This window comes from Chiloscyllium plagiosum, chromosome 7 (assembly GCF_004010195.1).
Source record: "Chiloscyllium plagiosum isolate BGI_BamShark_2017 chromosome 7, ASM401019v2, whole genome shotgun sequence".
Classification (NCBI taxonomy): domain Eukaryota; kingdom Metazoa; phylum Chordata; class Chondrichthyes; order Orectolobiformes; family Hemiscylliidae; genus Chiloscyllium; species Chiloscyllium plagiosum.
The window spans coordinates 107,747,661-107,755,865 of record NC_057716.1 but is presented as its reverse complement, the minus strand read 5'-3'; the positions used below and the strand labels follow the sequence as shown (position 1 = coordinate 107,755,865).

Genomic DNA, 8,205 nt, shown 5'->3' with positions numbered 1-8,205 from the left:
CCTTAACCTCCTTCCACCTATTGCATTTCCAATGCCCCTCCCCCAAGTCCCTCCTCCCTACCTTTTATCTTAGCCTGCTTGGCACACTTTCCTTATTCCTGAAGAAGGGCTCATGCCCGAAACGTCGATTCTCCTGTTCCCTGGATGCTGCCTGACCTGCTGCACTTTTCCAGCAACACATTTTCAGCTCTGATCTCCAGCATCTGCAGACCTCACTTTCTCCAAAGAAATTCTGAAGCAAAGCATCAGCTGCTTGGAAGCTTGGAATCTACTTTGAAGTCAAATGCACAGAGAGATTTTTTTTCCAGTACTTTAGTAGTAGCCATCTCAACATGAAGTCAATAACAATATCATCCTTTTAGCACAAAAAATAAATCTATTTTAAAAGCTGTCAAAAGTATTATACTGTTACAGCCAGCAGGAACTTCAATACAGAAAATGGATCATATAACCTCCAATTGGAATTTTTGACTGGATAGTTCAAGCATTCACCATTAATTGTGACCTGTTTCACCAAAGATGAATTAAGAGGTCTGTCCAAATTAAATCTTTTGTGGGTTCTAGAAGAGCAGGAATTTTCTTCTGGTGCTAACAAATAAGCTGCCATTCTAGGTCTGAAAATAAAAAATGTTGGAGATCATAGCAAGTCAGGCAGCATCCATGGAGAAAAAGCAAGCTAAGGTTTTGGGTCTAGATGACTTATCATCTGAGCTGATATGAATTGTGGAGTCTCTCATTCTCCATGGTTGCAATCATCTCATTATCCCATGCAATCTTGACACCTCAGTCCAGCTGCATCAGAACATCTCCTATCTCCTCCTTCAACAGTCCCAGTCACCCACGAAAAGCCCCTCTCCCCTCTCCTAACACCTGATTTTGTATAACACCATGCAAAGATTACCAAACATAGGCCCACATGAAATCTCTTACCCACCTGGATCTCTCTTGTCTCTATACCACAGGATAAAAGCATCCCACTCTCCTTGAGGTCTGCGCTGGTGTCAGCCTAGACTTTTGTGCTCAATACTGGATAGTGGAATGTAAACCCACACCTTTCTGTCTCAGAGACAAGTGTGCTGTGCCATAGCTGACAGATGGAATTATACTCCTGTCTCTATGTCTCTTTTGTAAGAAGCATTATGAGATATCTGCTCATTTTGTAAATACAATTGTAAGATTTTCAAATATGCAAATTGAACAGCTGCAAAATAATACCTACATACCTTCTTAAAAGATGTTTTATTTTTCCAGTCTTTAGGCTTCTATACTAGGTTTCTTGACCAGGCAGGGTGGCATGTAGAAAGATGGCAATTCACTGACTACTTTGACACTCAGTGACATGAAGTACTGCTTTATGTCTCAGCTGAGTGAGAGCACTGTCTAATGTATGTCCTGTCAAATATGTGGTCTAGGTATTTTGCAAAGCAAAAATGGGAAGAGTGTTGTAATGCATTTAGTAATTTTAAGGCAATGTGCACAATGTCTGCAAGAAGTGATGCAAGGATAAAAATATGCAAAACTTAGTATAGAGCCAAAAATGTCACAATCAGGATATCTCTGATCTTGCATGTATTGCAGGGGTAGAATTATGATTGATAGTTTATCAAGCATATTTTCTCACAGAATTCTCACCTCAACTGAATTTAGCGTTTGGGAATCATGCATGTGTGACACTGATGTTTTAGTTGTGGTTCTAATTATTTAGATTTAGATTTTTAGACTTAGATTCTTTTTAGATTTAGAGCTTATTGTCATGTGTACTCAAGTACACATGGTACATACCTAGGTGCAAAACCCTTAGGTACAAAGTAGTAAGCAAAAACGGGGGCACGGTGGCTCAGTGGTTAGCACAGCTGCCTTACAGCACCAAAGACCCGGGTTCAATTCCCGCCTCAGGTAACTGTCTGTGTGGAGTTTGCACATTCTCCCTGTGTCTGTGGGTTTCCTCTGGTTTCCTCCCACAATCCAAAAACGTGCAGGTTAGGTGAATTGGCCATGCTAAATTGCCTGTAGTGCTAGGTGAAGGGGTAAGTGTAGAGGAATGGGTCTGGGTGGGTTACTTTTTGGAGGGTTGGTGTGGACTTGTTGGGCCGAAGGGCCTGTTTCCACACGGTAAGGAATCTAATCTAATCTAAAAAATGAGAGTTAAAAAGTTAAGCATTACTTCATAGAATAGCAGAGAAATAAGGTAATAGTTAACATTAAAATCTTTTGTAGTTTACGCTAGGAAAATAAAGGAATAAGTTAAAATGTTCATCTGTCTTTGATGAGTCCCCTGTTGATCTCACTCTCTGGGAGACCTCAGCCACCTATTCTCAAAGCAGCTGCTGCCCACAGATACCATCACTGCTGCTGAATCTGCCACCTCTCCAATCTCCTCCAGTGTCTTGGGAATATACCCGGGCAGGATCCACCCGCACACCTAAGCCAAGACACCACCATGAGCTGCCAAGAGATCAGGCCAAGACCCATCACGAGCTGCTGAGAGACCAGGCTGAGACCTGTGACAAGCTGCTGGGAGACCAGGCTGAGACACACCCCAAGCTGCTAAGAGACCAGACTGAGACCCACCACAAACTGCTGAGAGGCCAAACTGAGATCCACCACAAGCTACTAAGAGACCAGGCTGAGACCCACCACAAGCTGCTGAAAGACCAGACTGAGACCCACCACAAGCTGCTGAGAGACCAGACTGAGACCTGTGACAAGCTGCTGAGAGACCAGGCTGAGACCCATCACAAACTGCTGAGAGACCAGACTGAGACCCACCACAAGCTGCTGAGAGACCAGGCTGAGACCTGTGGCAAGCTGCTGAGAGACCAGACTGAGACCTGTGACAAGCTGCTGAAAGACCAGGCTGAGACCCATCACAAGCTGCTGAGAGACCAGGCTGAGACCCACCACAAGCTGCTGAGAGACCAGACAGAGACCTGTGACAAGCTGCTGAGAGACCAGACTGAGACCTGTGACAAGCTGCTGAGAGATCAGACTGAGACCCACCACAAGCTGCTGAGAGATCAGGCTGAGACCTGTGACAGGCTGCTAAGAAACCAGGCTGAAACCCACCACAAGCTGCTAAGAGACCAGACTGAGACCCACCACAAGCTGCTGAGAGACCAGACTGAGACCTGTGACAAGCTGCTGAGAGATCAGACTGAGACCTACCACAAGCTGCTGAGAAACCAGACTGAGACCCACCACAAGCTGCTGAGAGATCAGGCTGAGACCTGTGACAGGCTGCTGAGAGATCAGACTGAGACCTACCACAAGCTGCTAAGAAACCAGGCTGAGACCCACCACAAGCTTCTGTGAGACCAGACTGAGACCGACCACAAGCTTCTGTGAGACTTGGCTGAGACCCAGCACAAGCTGCTGAGACACCAGACTGAGACTCATCACAAACTGCTGAGAGACCAGACTGAGACTCATTACAAACTGCTGAGAGACAAAATTGAGACCTGTGACAAGCTGCTGAGAGCCCAGGCTGCGACCCCCACAAGCTGCTGAGAGACCAGACTGAGACCCACCACGAGCTGCTGAGAGACCAGGCTGACTCCCACCACAAGCTGCTGAGAGTCAAGGCTGAGACCTACCACAAGTTGCTGACAGACCAGGCTGAGATCCACCACAAGTTGCTGAGAGACCAGGCTGAGACCTGTGACAAGCTGCTGAGAGACCAGATTGAGACCTGTGACAAGCTGCTGAGAAACCAGGCTGAGACCTGTGAAAAGGTACTGAGAGACCAGGCTGAGACCCACCTCAAGCTGCTGAGAGACCAGATTGAGACCCATCACAAGCTGCTGGGAGACCAGGCTGAGACCCATCACAAGCTGCTGAGAGATTAGGCTGAGACCCACCACAAGCTGCTGAGAGATCAGACTGAGACCAACCACAAGCTGCTGAGAGACCAGGCTGAGACCCACCACAAGCTGCTGAGAGACCAGGCTGAGACCTGTGACAGGCTGCTAAGAAACCAGGCTGAAACCCACCACAAGCTGCTAAGAGACCAGACTGAGACCCACCACAAGCTTCTGTGAGACCAGGCTGAGACCCATCACAACCTGCTGAGAGACCAGGCTGAGACCTGTGACAAGCTGCTGAGAGACCAGGCTGAGACCTGTGACAAGCTGCTGTGAGACCAGGCTGAGACCCACCACAAATTGCTGAGAGACCAGATTGAGACCCACCACAAGCTGCTGAGAGACCAGACTGAGACCCAACACAAGCTGCTAAGAGACCAGACTGAGACCTGTGACAAGCTGCTGAGAGACCAGACTGAGACCCACCACAAGCTGCTGAGAGACCAGGTTGAGACCCACCACAAGCTGCTGAGAGCCCAGGCTGAGACCTGTGACAAGCTGCTGAGAGACCAGGCTGAGACCCACCACAAGCTGCTGAGAGACCAGACTGAGACCCACCACAAGCTGCTGAGAGATTAGGCTGAGACCTGTGACAAGCTGCTGAGAGACTAGGCTGAGACCTGTGACAAGCTGCTGAGAGACCAGGCTGAGACCTGTGACAGGCTGCTAAGAGAACAGGCTGAGACCTACCACAAGCTGCTGAGAGACCAGGCTGAGACCTGTGACAAGATACTGAGAGATTAGGCTGAGACCTCTGACAAGCTGCTAAGAGACCAGACTGAGATCCACCACAAGCTGCAGAGAGACCAAACTGAGACCCACCACAAATTGCTGAGAGACCAGGCTGAGACCTACCACAAGCTGCTGAGACATCAGACTGATACCCACCACAAGCTGCAAAGAGACCAGGCTAAGATCCACCACAAGCTGCTGAGAGCCCAGACTGAGACCCACAACAAGCTGCTGGGAGACCACGCTAAGACCCCCACAAGCTGCTGAGAGTCCAGACTGAGACCCACCACAAGCTGCTGAGAGACCAGACTGAGACCCACCACAAATTGCTGAGAGACCAGGCTGAGACCTGTGACAAGCTGCTAAGAGACCAGGCTGAGACCTACCACAAATTGCTGAGAGACCAGCCTGAGACCCACCACAAGCTGCTAAGAGCTCAGACTGAGACCTGTGACAAGCTGCTGAGAGACCAGACTGTGACCCACCACAAGCTGCTCAGGGAACAGACTGAGACCCATCACAAGCGGCTGAGAGACCAGGCTGACCTGTGACAAGCTGCTAAGAGACCCGGCTGAGACCCACCACAAGCTGCTAAGAGACCAGACTGAGACCCACCACAAGCTGCTGAGAGACCAGGCTGAGACCTGTGACAAGCTGCTGAGAGACCAAGCTGTGACCTGTGACAAGCTGCTAAGACACCAGGCTGAGACCCACCACAAGCTGCTGAGAGACCAGACTGAGACCCACCACAAGCTGCTGAGAGACCAGGCTGAGACCTGTGACAAGCTGCTAAGACACCAGGCTGAGACCCACCACAAGCTGCTGAGAGCCCAGGCTGAGACCTGCGACAAGCTGCTGAGAGACCAGATTGAGACCCACCACAAGCTGCTGAGAGATTAGGCTGAGACCTGTGACAAGCAGCTAAGAGAACAGGCTGAGACCCACCACAAGATGCTAAGAGACCAGACTGAGACCTGTGACAAGCTACTGAGAGACCAGACTGAGACCCACCACAAATTGCTGAGAAACAAGGCTAAGACCTACCACAAGCTGCTGAGAGACCAGGCTGAGACCTGTGACAAGCTGCTAAGAGACCGGGCTGAGACCCACCGCAAGCTGCTAAGAGACCAGACTGAGACCCACCACAAGCTGCTGAGAGACCAGTCTGAGACCCATCACAAACTGCTGAGAGACCAGACTGAGACCCACCACAAGTTGCTGAGAGACCAGGCTGAGACCCACCACAAACTGTTAAGAGACCAGACTGAGACCCACCACAAACTGCTGAGAGACCAGACTGAGATCCACCACAAGCTGCTGAGAGACCAGTCTGAGACCCATCACAAACTGCTGAGAGACCAGACTGAGACCTACCACAAGCTGCTGAGAGACCAGGCTGAGACCCACCACAAACTGTTAAGAGACCAGACTGAGACCCACCACAAACTGCTGAGAGACCAGGCTGAGACCCACCACAAGCTGCTAAGAGACCAGACTGAGACCCACCACAAGCTGCTGAGAGACCAGACTGAGATCCACCACAAGCTGCTGAGAGACCAGGCTGAGACCCACCACAAACTGCTGAGAGACCAGACTGAGACCCACCACAAGCTGCTGGGAGGCCAGACTGAAACCTGTGACAAGCTGCTGAGAGAACCGGCTGAGACCCACCACAGGGGAGGTGAAAACTTAGGTGGAGAAAATACCAAAAAGTGGGAAGAAAAAGCAGGAAATGAGATGTTCAGTCTGGTTTATCAAGTTTATTCAAAGCTGAGAAAGACAGATCACAAATCTTATTGAGTTCTTTGGGGATGTTACTAGACAAGTTGGTGAGGGTTGAGCGGTGTATATGGACTTCAGCCAGGCATTTGATAAGGTCCTCCATGGTAGGCTCGTTCAGAAGGTCAGGAGTAAGGGGATACAGGGAAATCTAGCTGTCTGGATATAGAATTGGCTGGTCGACAGAAGACAGCGAGTGGTAGTAGAAGGAAAGTATTCTGCCTGGAAGTCAGTGGTGAGTGGTGTTCCACAGGGCTCTGTTCTTGGGTCTCTACTCTTTGTAGTTTTTGTTAATGACTTGGATGAGGAGATTGAAGGATGGGTTAGCAAGTTTGCAGACGACACAAAGGTTGGAGGTGTCGTTGACAGTATAGAGGGCTGTTTTAGATTAGATTACTTACATTGTGGAAACAGGCCCTTCAGCCCAACAAGTCCACACCGACCCACCGAAGCGCAGCCCACCCAGACCCCTAATTTACCCCTTACCTAACACTACGGGCAATTTAGCACAGCCAATTCATCTGATCTGCACATCTTTGAACTGTGGGAGGAAAAGGTGAGGACTGCAGATGCTGGAGATCAGAGCTGAAAATGTGTTGTGAGGAAACTGGAGAAATCTGAGTTCATCCCTTGTGGTTGGAGGGTTCCTAGGCGGAAGATGTGGTGCTCTTCCTCCAACCGTCGTGTTGCTATGGTCAACTGTGGGAGGAAACCAGAGCACCCGGAGGAAACCCATGCAGACACGGGGAGAATGTGCAAACTCCACACAGTCAGTCGCCTGAAGCGGGAATTGAACTCGGGTCTCTGGCACTGTGAGGCAGCTGTGCTAACCACTGTGCCACCGTGCCGTGTTGTAGGCTGCAGTGTGACATTGACAGGATGCAGAGATGGGCTGAGAGGTGGCAGATGGAATTCAACCTGGATAAATGTGAAGTGATGCATTTTGGAAGGTCGAACTTGAAAGTTGAGTACAAGATTAAAGACAGGATTCTTGGCAGTGTGTAGGAACAGCGAGATTTTGGTGTGCAGGTACATAGATCCCTTAAAATTGCCACCCAAGTGGACAGGATTGTTAAGAAAGCATATGGTGTTTTAGCTTTCATTAACAGGGGGATTGAGTTTAAAAACCATGAGATCTTGTTGCAGCTGTATAAAACTTTGATTAGACCACACTTGGAATACTGTGTCCAGTTCTGGTCACCCTATTATAGGAAAGATGTGGATGCTTTGGAGAGGGTTCAGAGGAGGTTTACCAGGATGCTGCCTGGAATGGAGGGCTTATCTTACGAAGAGAGGTTGACTGAGCTTGGACTTTTTTCATTGGAAAAAAGAAGGAAGAGAGGGGACCTAATTGAGGTGTACAAGATAATGAGAGGCATAGATAGAGTTGATAGCCAGAGACTTTTTCCCAGGGCAGAAATTGTTAACATGAGGGGTCATAGTTTTAAGGTGGAGGAATGGCTGAGGATCCTGGGATTGTATTCATTGGAGTTGAGAAGATTAAGGGGAGATCTTATAAATACTTACAAGATAATACATGGCTTGGAGAGGGTGGACACTAGGAAATTGTTTCCGTTAGGCGAGGAGACTAAGACCCGTGGGCACAGCCTTAGAATTAGAGGGGGTAAATTCAGAACAGAAGTGCGGAGACATTTCTTCAGCCAGAGAGTGGTGGGCCTCCCTTTAATCTTCTAAACTCGAATGAATACAATCCCAGGATCCTCAGCCATTCCTCGTATGTTAGACCTACCATTCCAGGGATCATCCGTGTGAATCTCCGCTGGACACGCTCCAGTGCCAGTATGTCCCTCCTGAGGTGCGGGGCCCAAAACTG

The 8,205-nt window shown here is 49.1% G+C and overlaps 1 protein-coding gene across 1 annotated transcript in view; it reads right to left on the bottom strand.

Annotated features, from left to right (window-relative positions):
• Positions 1–1,366, bottom strand: part of LOC122551856 (C-X-C chemokine receptor type 2-like) — a 10,496-nt gene extending 9,130 nt beyond the window's left edge. The window contains exon 1 of the mRNA XM_043694390.1: positions 1,224–1,366. The gene's annotated coding sequence lies outside the window, so the exon portion shown is untranslated. The remainder of the gene's footprint in view (positions 1–1,223) is intronic.
• Between the last annotated feature and the right edge of the window lie 6,839 nt (positions 1,367–8,205).